The following is a 13388-nucleotide window of genomic DNA, read 5'->3' as shown; positions in this document are numbered from 1 at the left end:
CTTAGCAAAAATCATGGAGAAATGTATTCATCATCAGCTAATGCACCACCTTACTCAATATAACCCACTAGCCAACTGTCAACATGGCTTTAGGCCATTTCATAGTACTACAACAGCTCTCCTATCTTTTACTGAGTGTATAAACAGAAACCGCAATAATAATATTCTGTCATCTGCACTCTTTATAGACCTGTCAAAAGCCTTTGACATGGTAAACCATAATATGCTCATAGAAACCCTTGAATCCCTCTCTCTAGATACCAAAGGTATTCAATGGTTCACTTCCTACCTTAATAACAGGCAACAGGCAGTTCTCTGGGATAATACTCTTTCATCCCTTCTGCCAGTCTCTCTTGGAGTACCACAGGGGTCCATCCTAGGACCTCTCCTCTTCTCTTTATTCATAAATGACTTACATGCAGCAATACCTCAAGCTACTTGTATTCAATATGCAGACGACTCCACACTCATATGCTCTGCAAACTCCTCCCTTGAACTACTAACCCTTACACAGAATGTATTTAGCACAGTTGAGGCATGGTTCCTGAAACGTTGCCTCCTTTTGAATGCTAAAAAAACCAAACTCCTACTCTTTAGGCCTAATATTAAGTCTCCCCTCTTAGACTTCACAATTACATCCAACAATGGCACACATATAGCCCCTGACTCTACCACTAAGCTATTGGGTATTTTAATTGACAATAACCTCACTTTTGATAATCATATTAATAACACTATTAAAACTGTTAATAGAAAGCTTGGCTCCTTATATAGAATTAAAACCTTCTTAACTCCACAAGCAAAAATCACACTTGCACACTCTCATTTTACTTCTACTCTTCTTTATGCCTCATCCATATACACAAACCTAAAGAAAAATAACCTTACTAAACTAGCAAATGCATACTATAGCATTGCTAGATTTGCCACCGGAAACCCATTTCGAACTCACCACTGTCACAATCTACAACAACTACACTGGCTTGAACTAGAAAATACACTATTGCTCTCCCAACTTACTTTTGTTCACAGAATTTTTTACCAACCTAAAAATACTCCTATACTGTCTGACCTTATTTCTCCTTATACTTACCTAAATTCTTTACGCTCCTCTAATAAACTTCTGGTCAAGTTAAGTAAGTCCAATAACATAGCAGGTGATTCACTTTTCGCCAACACTATAGGTAAATACTGGAATCGTCTACCAGCCACTCTAACTTCTATCTCATCACCCTTCCTCTTTAAACAAAAGCTCAAACAACATCTAAAAACACTCTGGCTATGCCCATGCATCAATCCTGACTAATCTCATGATTCTACTAACTACTTTTCTCTAAATCTCCTTCTCTCTCCTGTTTCTACTCTTTGTCCTTGAGTAGTTTTTTCTCCACCTCTCCCTTGGTATTTAGCCTCTGTTATGAATGTATATACTTCTTCTATGGTTTACACTTACTTTTTAAATAAACTCTTCTTGAATGTTTTTACTAAAGTATAATCTCTCCAATCTTGTACAGTAAAGAAATTTGAGTTAATGTGCTTACTTATTTATATTTTTTAATTACTAGAATTTAGAATAAACCTTATTTCTGATGTATTTTACTAACTAATTACTTTCTTTATGTAAAAGACTTTGTATTAACTTCAACGTGGAGCTTTTCTCCCCAGGCCTCTGCTGAAAATGGAAATGTATCCAGTTGGACTAGCCCGGTAAACAAATGTAAAATAAATAAATAAATAAATAAATAAATAAATAAATATACTAATACCACACAGCACCCATCTGAAATCTCATCTGTCATGGTTGTGCTATTCAGCTCTCTACTAGCCTACAAGTTCTCTTTGCAATGGAAATCTTATATAAAAGATGCACATTAAAGAATTGACCAATGAGTTACCCACAGAGAAAGAACTGATTGCACATAACAGTAAACAGAGAGCACTAACTACAGCAGTGAACACCCAACACCAATGGAACAGGTATTTCAGACTGGATAGGGACCACTGATTAGGTAATGGATAGTGCTACAGGACTTTTAAAGCTTATAAATCTGGAGAGAGCTACAAAAGTGCTAAGGAGGGTCACCAAAGATAGCTCAAGAAACATCATGTAGAACAGCAGTCGACAAAATCCACTTTATAGAAAGCAAATTAAGCAGGGGTAGTCAACTGTCTCCACCACCATCACCAGCTTTAGTGTCAAAGCAAGTTTAGATTAGGTTACACTGCGGGGGCAATTAAATTATCTGGTAAACTCCTTTTTGGCCCACTTTACTTCTTTTATGTACTGGATGACGAGGAGAAACATGTAAAAGGAAAGGAAATGAAAGGTGGTAGGATAAACTCAATCAATCAATCAATAAATGACTGCCAAGGGGCCTTGCATCATAGCATCACATTTGTTGTTTCAGTATTAGTGCATTAGTCATCAAAAAGAGATCTTGTATGTATTTTAAAGCTAAGCTGGTCCTTTTCGTTTGATTTATACAATGAAAGTACATATTGTATTTGACAACTGGGTACTCACACATCACTTCTGTATATCAAGTAGCATTACTAATCAACACTGATACATAGATCTTATTTGTGTATGCATTTCTAGTAGGTGAAAAAAGCATGCTAACAACTTGTTTTATCATTTTCTCCTTAGCCCAACATGAATATGGCTTCCTATTCACCTCTGGATTGAAAGAATATAATAGTTCTGTAAGAACTTACCATAATCATAGATTTCCTTCTGTTCTCATGTTGCAGTATTCATAATCTTAGGGAGTTGCTGCCTGCAGCACCGAACATCCGGCCAGTATACAAAGTCTTTAAATAAGGGTACATGTGACATTGCATGCAGGGACCATAAACTAATGTAGGCTATATCTGTGACGTTTGCACGTACCCAACTCAAAAAAGGCTGCTGCATATAGAGAGAGACCCCAGGAGCAAGAGGAGGAAAACAAAGCATAAACCTCCTAGACACACAAAATTGGTGGTTAGGGAAAAGGACACAGGTAATAATATGGCCAAAAAGGGGGTAGGCGGGTGGGATTGAATACTGCAACATGGAAGAAAAGGACATTTATGGTTATGATACGTGCTTACACAACTATTCTATGTCCTTTTATTCTCATGTTTCAGTATTCGTAACCTTAGGGAGTGTACCACAGCCTCTCTAGGAAGTAACATGGGAGGTAGGTTGGGGAACAGAGTCTATGAGACCCTGCAGGATAGACCTAGCAAACCCTGTTCTAGCCCTGGAGATCAAATCCAATTTGTAATGCTTGGTAAAGGTATGTACAGAAGACTAAGTTGCAGCCTCTAGAATAGAAACGTAATCCATGCCCTTGAAGAAAGCTGTAGAAATCCAAGAGGCAATTGTGTGTTTTGACACTGCCTTGCCAAGGGCCGTAGGATGAAAAGAGATAAATAGTTGGTCAGACTGTCTGAAGGGTTTTGTCTTGTCTAAGTAGAAACTCAGTTGCCTATGAACATCCAAGGAATGCAAAGTCCTCTCTGAGGAGTTATGTGGCCGAGGGTAAAAGACAGGTAAATTAATTGTCTAGTTTAAGGAAATTTCAGTAACTACTTTAGGCATGAATGAAGGGTTAGTGCTGAGACAAACCCTGTCATTATGAAAAATGGGACAGGGAGGAGAAGCCATAAGGGCTTGAATCTCAGAGACCCTCCTGGCAGAAGTAAAGTCCGCTAACAAGACTGTTTTCCAAGTACAGAATATAAGAGAGGATGAATTGGCTGGCTCAAAAGGGGCCAATGTAAGCTTTTCCAACACAAAGTTAAAGCCCTAAGGGGGAGGGATAGGCTTATGAGGAGGTCTTATATGAAGGACCCCTTTCAGAAACAGCTTGACATCCAACCTGGAAGCTAGAGGTGGAGTCAAGGGAAGGCAAGCAGAAGTAGCATAGAGGTGCACTTTCACTAAGGAATAAGTCATCCCTGAATGTAGTAACTCACACAGGTAAGAAAGGACCATAGGAACAGAAACTTGAAATGGGTCCTGTTTTTTCTTGAGGCTCCAATGGGAGAATCTTTTCCATTTTAATAAATAGCTTCTCCTGGTACTTGGTTTCCTGGCCTCCTGCAGGACATTGACCACATCCTCTGAGTATAGGTGCCTAAAGAGGATCAGAACTCTTATCACCCACACTGTCAGATTGAGAAGGTGGGGATGAATAAGGGATCCCCTGCCTTGTGTGAGTGGGTCAAAGCAGTGAGGTAACCTGTGGTGACTGCCCTGGGCTAGAAGGTAAAGAAGGGGAAACCAATGCTGTCTTGGCCAGAAGGGAGTCACCAGCAGGATTTTTGGTTTGTCCTTTGGTATTTTCAGGAGGACTTTATGAATCAAAGGAAATGGCGGAAAGGCACAAAGGAACATTCTCTCCCATGAAAAGGAAAAGGCATCCACTCTCCAGCCTTGTGGATGGGGAAGCCTTGTGCAAAAGAGGAGCATTTGCGTGTTCTGGGAGGAGGCAAACAGATCTGCCTGAGGAATACCCCACCTGTGAATTAGATCCAGAAATACCTCCCCGTGAAGCATCCATTCGTGGGAGGGTGTTAAGGTTCTGCTCAGGGTATCTGCCATCCCATTGTCTTCTGATGGAATGTAAACTGCCAGCAAGTGATTGTGTAGTGATGTTGCCAGGGACCAGATTTGAATAGCAAGACTGCAGAGAGGGCAAGACTTTAGGGCGGCCATGGTGGCGCAGCGGTTAGTGTTCTCACCTCACAGCAAGAGGTTCTCCGGTTCGATCCTTGGCTGGTGTGCCTTCTGTGCGGAGTCTGCATGTCCACCCTGTGGGCGTGTGGGTTTCCTCCGGGTGCTCCGGTTTCCTCCCACATCCCAAAGACATGCTGTAGGTGGATTGGATACTTTAAATTTGCCCTAGGAGTGAGTGCGTGCATGTCTGTGCCTTCTGTGGAAGGTTGGGCACTGGGCTGGCAACTCGACACCATAAAACTCCACTGCCAATCATGAGCAGACAGGTGATCCGCTGTGGTGACCCCTAACTGGGGAAAAAGCTGAAAGAAGAAGAGAGGGCAAGACTTTTTTCCTCCCTATTTGTTTATATACCACAGAACTGTCATGTTGTCTGTAATGACCTTCAGGGTTCATGGTAGAAGGATGTCTTGAAAGGCATGTATTGCCAGGGAAAAGGCCCTTAACTCTTTTAGGTTGATGTGGTCCTTCCTTTCTTGTACTTTGTGCTGGGTTTTGGCATTGTGTAGGATAGCCCCCACAGCCTAGATCTGATACACCTGTGTAAAGATGCTGTCTGGGTGGAGGGGTCTGCAAGTGCACCCCTTGACTGAGGGTAATGGTAGCAATCCACCAGGAGAGCTCCCTTTTTAAACAGAGAAGAAGAGGATGTTTTGTTTCCAAGGGATGAGAGTGTTGGTTCCAAGAATTTCTCAAGACCCACTGAAACTTCTTCATGTGCATCCTGGCTAGAGGGATCATGGGAATCAACGAAGCCATGTATCCTAGGACTCTGAGAAACTCCCTGGCTGAGATGGTTTGTAGAGGTAGCAGGAAGTGGAATAACTGAGTAAGAAATTCCACTTTCTCGGCAGGGACAAAGACTGACATCATGTCTGTCCTTATCCTGCACCCTAGAAAAACAATATCTTGGGAAGGAGCCATTTGAGACATTAGGCAACTCACTGAAAAGCCTAGGCTCCGCAAAAACTTGCAAACCATGTCCAAGTGTTGGGACAGGGTGAGAGAATCTTGGTGCAGAATAAGGAGGTAATCCAAGTAAGGATAAATTTGTATGCCCTGCAGTCTGCAATGTGCAATGACTGGGGCTAGACACTTTAATACTCTTGGGGCTGTGGCGAGGCCAAAGGGTAAGGCAGAGAACTGAAAATGTGAAGAACCCACTGAGAAACAAACATTTCCTGTAGGTGGGATGAATAGGGATGTGAAGGTAAGCATCCTTCAGATCCAGGGAGGCCATGAAGGCTTGCTGAGGAATAAGGGGAAGAAGGTGCTGTAATGTGAGCATTTTGAATGTAGACACCTTAAGGAAGAGATTGAGGTGGGATAAGTCGACCATGGGTCTCCAAGGACCATGCTTTCTTGGAATCAAAAACATCTTGGAATAAAACCCTTTGGCTAACTGATCCTCGGGTACTTGTTCTATAGTTCCCTGAGAGAGGAGATGACTCAGAATAGTGGGAAAAAGTGGAAGTTGATTGGGTGGGGGTTGAGGAACTTCCTGGAAGGGTGGAACTGCCCACCAAGTCATGAAGGATCCCCTCTCGATGATGCAAAGCACCCACTTATCTGAAGTGATTTTCTGCCAGAAGGGTAGGGAAAGGGTTAGGCATAGGGATAGGGGAGTGGAACTGGGTAAGGGAAGAGAGTCACAGTGGAGGAGCTCTATCTGGCTCAGGCTGCCTCTGAAGGGAAGAAGGTGTGGTGGTGGTAGAATATCTAGGAGCAGGTTGTTTCCTAGGATGTCTCTGTCCCCTGGACTGAGTTGCAGAGGAATGAGAGGACTGCCTCTTGACAAAGCTAGGCTTTTGAGGGTAATTTCTATGGAACCTGGGAACAGGTGAAACCAATAAATGTTTAAGATTTTGTAAGTCTTTACCTTTTTCCTGCAGAAATTTATGTAATTCTGCATAGGTAGTTCCAAAGAGGGCTTTGTTGTACAAAGGGGCATCTAACAACTTAGCTTGGACATCCAGAGGTAAAGTCTGAAGTCTCAACCATGAAAACCTCCTTAACACATAACCAGAAGCAGCAGACTTTAAAGACACTTCTACAGCTGCACTTAATAGTGTGTCTGGTCACTTGACAAACTATGGACAGAAAAGTACTCAGTTGGGCCTTAGCTGGTGAGTCTGGAACCTCAGACAGAAGAGTACAGGCCTTGGTTAGGGAGTCTAAAGCAAACTTGGCCATGTGGGTCTGATAATTAATAGCTCTAATGGCCAAGGTGGAAGAAGTATATACTCTCTTCCCCAACTTGTCCATAAACTTACTGTCTTTATCAGTAGGGAAAAGGGAAGAGGAAGTTAGTTGCCTATAGGACTTATCAGCTAACACTGCAATGACTGCAGGGTCTGCTGGAGGGTTCTTGAAAAGGTACTGCTGCTTTGCAGACACTTTATAAAAATCAGTCTGGTCCCTTAGAAGCAGGAGGCTGTGGCTCTGGGCTCTGACAGGCAGCAGAAAAAGCATCCTGGAATGCTGGAAGCAAAGGTGGAACTGCAGATGGTGAGGGCTGCTCCATCTGCAAGAGTTCAAAGTATCTCTTTTTAGTCTTAGAAACATCTGACAGCTCCCACTTGAAATGTTGCCTAAGCAGGTAAATGGTATCCCTGAAAAAGAAATCTTCTCCAGGGGAGTGAGGGACTCGTCTTCTTCTGGAGTTACAATATCCTTAGGGGAATCAATCTGAGAGCAGTAAGTTAAAAGACTCATCTGAAGAGGAAGATTCTTCCTCAGATAGTACCTGTGGAACAACAGGTAGGCCTGACTGGGGAATCTGGGCCTGAAAGGCCTTGAACAGAGTTTGGGAAAAGGTCTCCCAGAAAGGAGTATGGTCTTTTGTGCTGTGTTTCTCCTTCTGTTTTCTTTTTAAAGAGGTAGAAGTAGTAGTAGTAGGCCTGGGTGCTGATGTTATAGTGAATGGCAAGGCAGTAGTAGGCCCCTGCAAAGCCATTAGCCATGTTTCCCCCTCACCATCCGGCTCTGATGGTTGAAAACCTTCAGTGGACTTACTCTGGGTATCCGCTGAACTGGCTTCCATTTTGGTTCCCGATTGCAGCGAAATACCCAACATCCAGAGTGATCCTGGGCTGACACTCACCTCGAGAATCTCACAGGACAACTGATGTGCAGTTTGGGTGTCGGGCCTAACTTTCTTGGCCTTCTACCTAGGTGGATCCTCGGAGGTGCCTGCTCCACTTTCCATTCCAGACATCAAATGTCAGAGACGCTGATTCTCTAAATAAAGATTGAAGGCCACTGGATGGCTTCTAAGGGTTTTGGGAACAAAAGATTGGCAGATGTCACAGGACTTGTAATCATGACCTGCCTGCAGACAAAATAAGCACTGCTCGTGTGTGTACTTTTGTGGAATTTGTCTTCCACAAAAACACTTTGCCTTTCTAGATGACATGTACATCTGAAAAAGGCAAAGAAACAAAAAAAAAAAAAAAAAATCCCACAAGGCTACTTATCTCAGTGCGGAGGGCCAGGAAATAATTCTCAAAAACGGGTGGAAAAATCAAACAAGCGCAAGATTTCTGAGACTGGCAGTCAGACATCTGAAACACACTGCAGCAGAAAAGTTCTGAGTTGGGTATGTGCAAACATCATAGATATAGCCTACGTCAGTTCATGGCCCCTGCATGCAATGTCACACATACCCGGTTTCTAAGACTTTGGTATTATGACCAGATATCCGGTGCTGCAGGCAGCAACTCCCTAAGGTTATGAATACTGCAACATGAGAATAGATGGACATCTCACTGTTTAATCCTTAGTTTTGTAATTGTGGTACTGTGGTGAATCAATTCCTTGATAGAATATTTTTACTGCAATTACAATACCAAGGACTTTTGATGCAACTACAAAAGAAAAAAAAATGTAATAAAAGATACTACAGACTGTTACTGCAAATAAAATATAGAACCACCACATTCTTTCAAAGGGCAGGCAAATGGGAGATAAGGAAAATACCATTTTACCACAGTTTTATAACCTGGGAATCTGGGATAAAAATGTTTTACTATACCTTCCCCTTCAAATTATGTGCTTTATCCTAATCCTGTCAGTTTAAAAGCAGTGTAAAGTAACTGAAAATATTTTTTCTGTTTGAAATTGCATTTACTTTTCTTTTGTGGGGCTGGCATAGTGTTTTAAAGTGCTGTTTATTGCATTTGTGTAACTTTTGTGGACTGGTAGTGTTTACTGGCAATTGCTGCTTGTCTTCCTACAGAAAGAGGCATTATTTTTGGCTTGACCATGGAACAAACTAATAGAACCAAGGTTGATCCTTCTTCCAGTTACAAAAAGAAAAATTTAAGCAAACAGCCTTTGCCACCACAGCAGGCTAGCAATTTGTCTCAGCCACAGGTGGGTGACTCTGCTGTGACCATTTGTTGTACCTCAGACCACTCATTTTTTACCTTGAACACCTGTGGTGTACCACCTACAGCCACTATGGAATGGGAGTAACGGGTCCCTCAATGGGCAAGGGAGAGTCTTTCGGTCCTTGGAGAAGGAACAGAAAAGGTTTCCCTGTTGTGTCAGAATGCTATGCCCACCAGTGGAGAAGCAGCATCTGCCATTAGTAACATGGCTGACCTCATTTTTCCTATCAAAAAGAAAGAAAAACAACCATGTATCTACTCCTCCTCAAACTCCTTTGGACAGGAGTAGTTTACTGGGTCTGGCTTAAGGTTTAATTCAGGCTACTGATCCTTTTTGTAAGATGGATTCTGGTAAAAGGAGGAGGGGTTTCACTTTTCCTGAAAAGATTCAAGATTTCAAATCTGAACAGGAAGATGCACGGACAGATACAGTTTTTTTTTTTCCTCAGACGTCTGATTCAGACTCAGAGGAAAGCTTAGTGTCTGATTCTCCTTGTCGAGGGTTCTCTTTCTCTGAGACTATTGCTAGAATGTGCCAGTGTTTTCAGTGGGAGAAAAATGAGGTTTCTCAGTCCCTCAGAAAATATCACGCATTGTTACAGAATAATTTTTCAGACACTACACACATTCCTCCTGTTCTGTCTGCTTTAGAGGTTGTGTGTGTGTTACTGCCTTACAATTTCCCTAATAGCCAGCCAGATGCCCATAAAAAGGCAGACAGAATGTATAAAGTTCCTCAGTCTTTTAAATTACATACACTCTTCCCAAACCTGACCCACCAGCATTAGCTTTAGTTGTTCCCACTGCTGTTAAGTACTTAGTTAATTCTACTTCTCCTCTTTCTGACAAGGATGGGAACATTATTAAGTATCGACTCATATGTTAAAAAATGTTCTAACAAATTGTGAAAGTATAAGGAATAGTTTCTTTTCACAAGTAAAAATCTGCTTTAAATAACTTAGTTTCTTCTACTGCAAATGTTTACACTATCTGTATGACTGTTGATACCTTTTCTATGGATGTGGCCACTGGTATAGATTTAAGAATGGCTGCATTCTCAGAACTTCCTAGATGATGTTAAAAATGAGATTTTAAATTCGGCCTTGTAAAGAGATTTAGTGTTTGGATCCACTGCTGCAGAAGTGAGGAAAAAGTGTGATGAAAGGGGCCAGCTGATCCAGGGGATTTCTAAGATTTTTCAGCCATCTTTTTCTAGACTGTCAAAGGGATTTTCTATGTCCTCATCCAATTTTGGCAAAAAAAAATTAAATAGTCTATAGATAGGTATTTGTATTGTTTATTTGTGTTTTTGAGTTACCGTATTGTTGTTGTTATTATTTGAAAAAAGAAAATTGAAATAAAGAGATTTTGGAAAAAAAATAGTCTCAACAAAATTCAGGTAAACAGATGTTTAAGGAAAAATGGCAAGGGGGTTCTAAAAAGAGTCTCAAACCTCCCAAAACCAAGGACAATCCAACAAGTCTGAAGGACTGTTCAAGAGACCTTGTGACCCCCTGCCACTCTCGCCCCTTTTTTCCCTAGAAAGTCTGACTCTCCATTTTTCTCTTTGGCAGTAGACTGTTTCACGCAAATGACTTCTGAAAATCGTTCATCAAATTTACAGATGGTGGTGGAAGGAAATTCCTCCTTTCCATTGTCATTCCTCATCCTGCAAATCAGACTGCTTTGTTTCCAACTTGTTCTTCATCACCTGCTGTCCCTAGCAGTGATAGAACCAGTCCATCCTTCCCAGGTAAGGAACAGTTTTTATTCAAGGATGTTCCTTGTGCCAAAGAAAGAAAATGCTTGGAGACCAGTTCTGGATCTTGCTTTTCTAATCCTGTTTATGCCCAAATTCAATATTATGTCACTTCACAACCTGTTAGCTCATCTTCCTCTTTCAAGTTTCCTGGTAACATTAGACTTAAGTGATACTTTTCATCACATCCATATTCATCCAGACTTCAGATGTTTCTTAAGGTTTTCTATGTCTGAATCACATTATCAGTTCTCTGGCTTACCCTTTGGACTATCCACTGTACCAAGTGTGTTCACAAAATGTCTAGCTCCAGTTATAGCTCATTGCAGGCTACAGAATATCCACATTTTATTTATATGACTTGCTTATCTTTGCAGAGTCTTTTTCAAAACATCAGGAGTCTTTCTCTTGGGTGAGAGATCTCTTACAGAAGCTGGTATTCCAAAATAGCATTCAAAAGTCTTTCTTGACTCCCTCACACAGATACAAATGTCAAGACTCCATGTGAGAAAGCTACAGTGGTATCTGAAATCCTTTTGTTACCCAGCATCAACACCCTTTATCTTTTCAAATCCCAGTGCTGGGGTTTGTCAGAAAGGAAATCTTTTGGTGGAGATACAGATATCCTAGCAATGGAGAACCTGGTCTTACCCCTTTGCAAAAAAACAATGTTAGTTTAGGATATAATTTCTCAACACAATCTCACTTTACAGGCATCAGAGCAAAGCTGTGTGGAAGAGAAGCTGAGCAGGACCTAGGCAAACCATCATAAATGAAATGTAGATCGGGGGTCTTCCAAGATTTGATCTGTGAGGAGTTACCCAAGTAGACCTCTTTGCCTTCTCTCTGAATGATTAACTGGCAAGATTCTAATTCAGGACTCCATGTAAGAAGGGCTGGAAGACAGATGCCTTTTCTTTTCTTTGGACTGGAATGTTCCTGTATGCTTATCCACCCTTCCACTAATATCCAAGGTAATTCTTAAGATTCAGAAGGAAACCCCCAAATCATTGAGATGACATTTTTCTGGCCCAGGCAACTGTAGCTCTTCCTTCTTTTGGAAGACGCCAGGCGCAATTACTCCAAGCTTCCTCACAGACTGGATTTACTCACACAAGAACAAGGGTAATACACCCCATATCAATCATCTTCAAATGACTACCTGGATAATAGTATCTTAATTCCTTTTAGGCACCTGTTTTCTGAGGACATGCACTAGCTACTAACAGAGGCAAGAAAGCGTGCTACTTAAAAATCATATTTTAGCAAATTAAAAAGTTTTTTTAGTTGGTGCCAACAATATAACTAGCACCCATTCAGGGCTAGTTGTTCTAGGGCTTTAAAATATTTGTGAGAGATGCTATCCTATGGCCTTTCTTATTCCTCTAGCAGAGTTCATTTATCAGTTCATTTCAGCATGTCTACCCATGCATCCTCCTCTTTCAAGGCAGTCTCATGTCAAAATGTTCTTGAAAGGGGTTTTGCATAGGAGAACTCTAAGAAAACTGGTGGTCTCTCCTTGGGATAAACCAGCTAATCTGGCTGACTTGAGGTTCTTAACATGGAAAGAGTTTAACTGATTGCTTTCGTCTCTGTCAGTAGTGTATCTGAGTTGAGAGCTCTTATGGTGGGTCAACCCTATCTCATTTTCTAAAAGGACAGGGTTTCTTTGAGAACTAATCCTACTTTTATGCTTAAAGTAGTATCTGAGTTTACTTTAAGCCAAAATATCCATCTCCTCACTTTTTTTCCTGAACCTAAAAATGAATCGTGGTAACTGCAATGAACAACCTGGTGAGTAAAAGGTGCCTGGGTGACCAGTGAACCTAGGTAGAAAATATCTAAGAGGAGGCTTACTTGCTAGTGTAGGGTAGGCTGAGATCAATAAGGATTCGTCCACCTACTTGATGACTTGTATCCTACAGGTGTCTAGATTCCCCCTTCTTTCCTATGTTGCTCCAGCGGGGCTGGGTTTCAAGAAAGTTGGCCTTATGGGTCTGTCTAGTCTTTAAAAAGACTGTATCCAAAGAGTCTTTAAAAGTCTTTAAAAAAACTGTATAGCCTGGTTATAGCTGAAAGAAAGGATTTTTAGCCAACTCCAGTAGTTCATATTATACTGGCTTCTCTAGATGATATCACTGGAGCATTTGAGCTCAAATGCGGGTATCCTTGGAGTCTTGATACAGACTTCCCAGATGAATAACAGACAAATTCCAACCTACGTTTCTTGGCTAGTGTCCTGTTTTCTGTTGAGTAAAGAAAAACACCATTCTCAGTCTTTTTTTCAAAGCTTTAATGACAAATGAATACCACTTAGATGAACATTTTACAGTCAGGGTTGACTTGGTTTTATACACAGCAGAGGAAGGTGTGTACCAGAACCTAAAAATGAGGAAGAAAGGATACTCCACACCACAGACAACTCAGGTATTATTTTGAGAGAACTAAACCTTTCAGATCTGCAGACTGTATATTTCTTGTGAAGGTAGGAAGAAGGGACAACCTGTGTCAA

The sequence above is a fragment of the Protopterus annectens genome, chromosome 7.part0 (genome assembly GCF_019279795.1).
Source record: "Protopterus annectens isolate FY-2018-M chromosome 7.part0, PAN1.0, whole genome shotgun sequence".
NCBI classification, from domain to species: Eukaryota; Metazoa; Chordata; order Ceratodontiformes; family Protopteridae; genus Protopterus; species Protopterus annectens.
Note: the sequence above shows the minus strand (reverse complement) of the source record.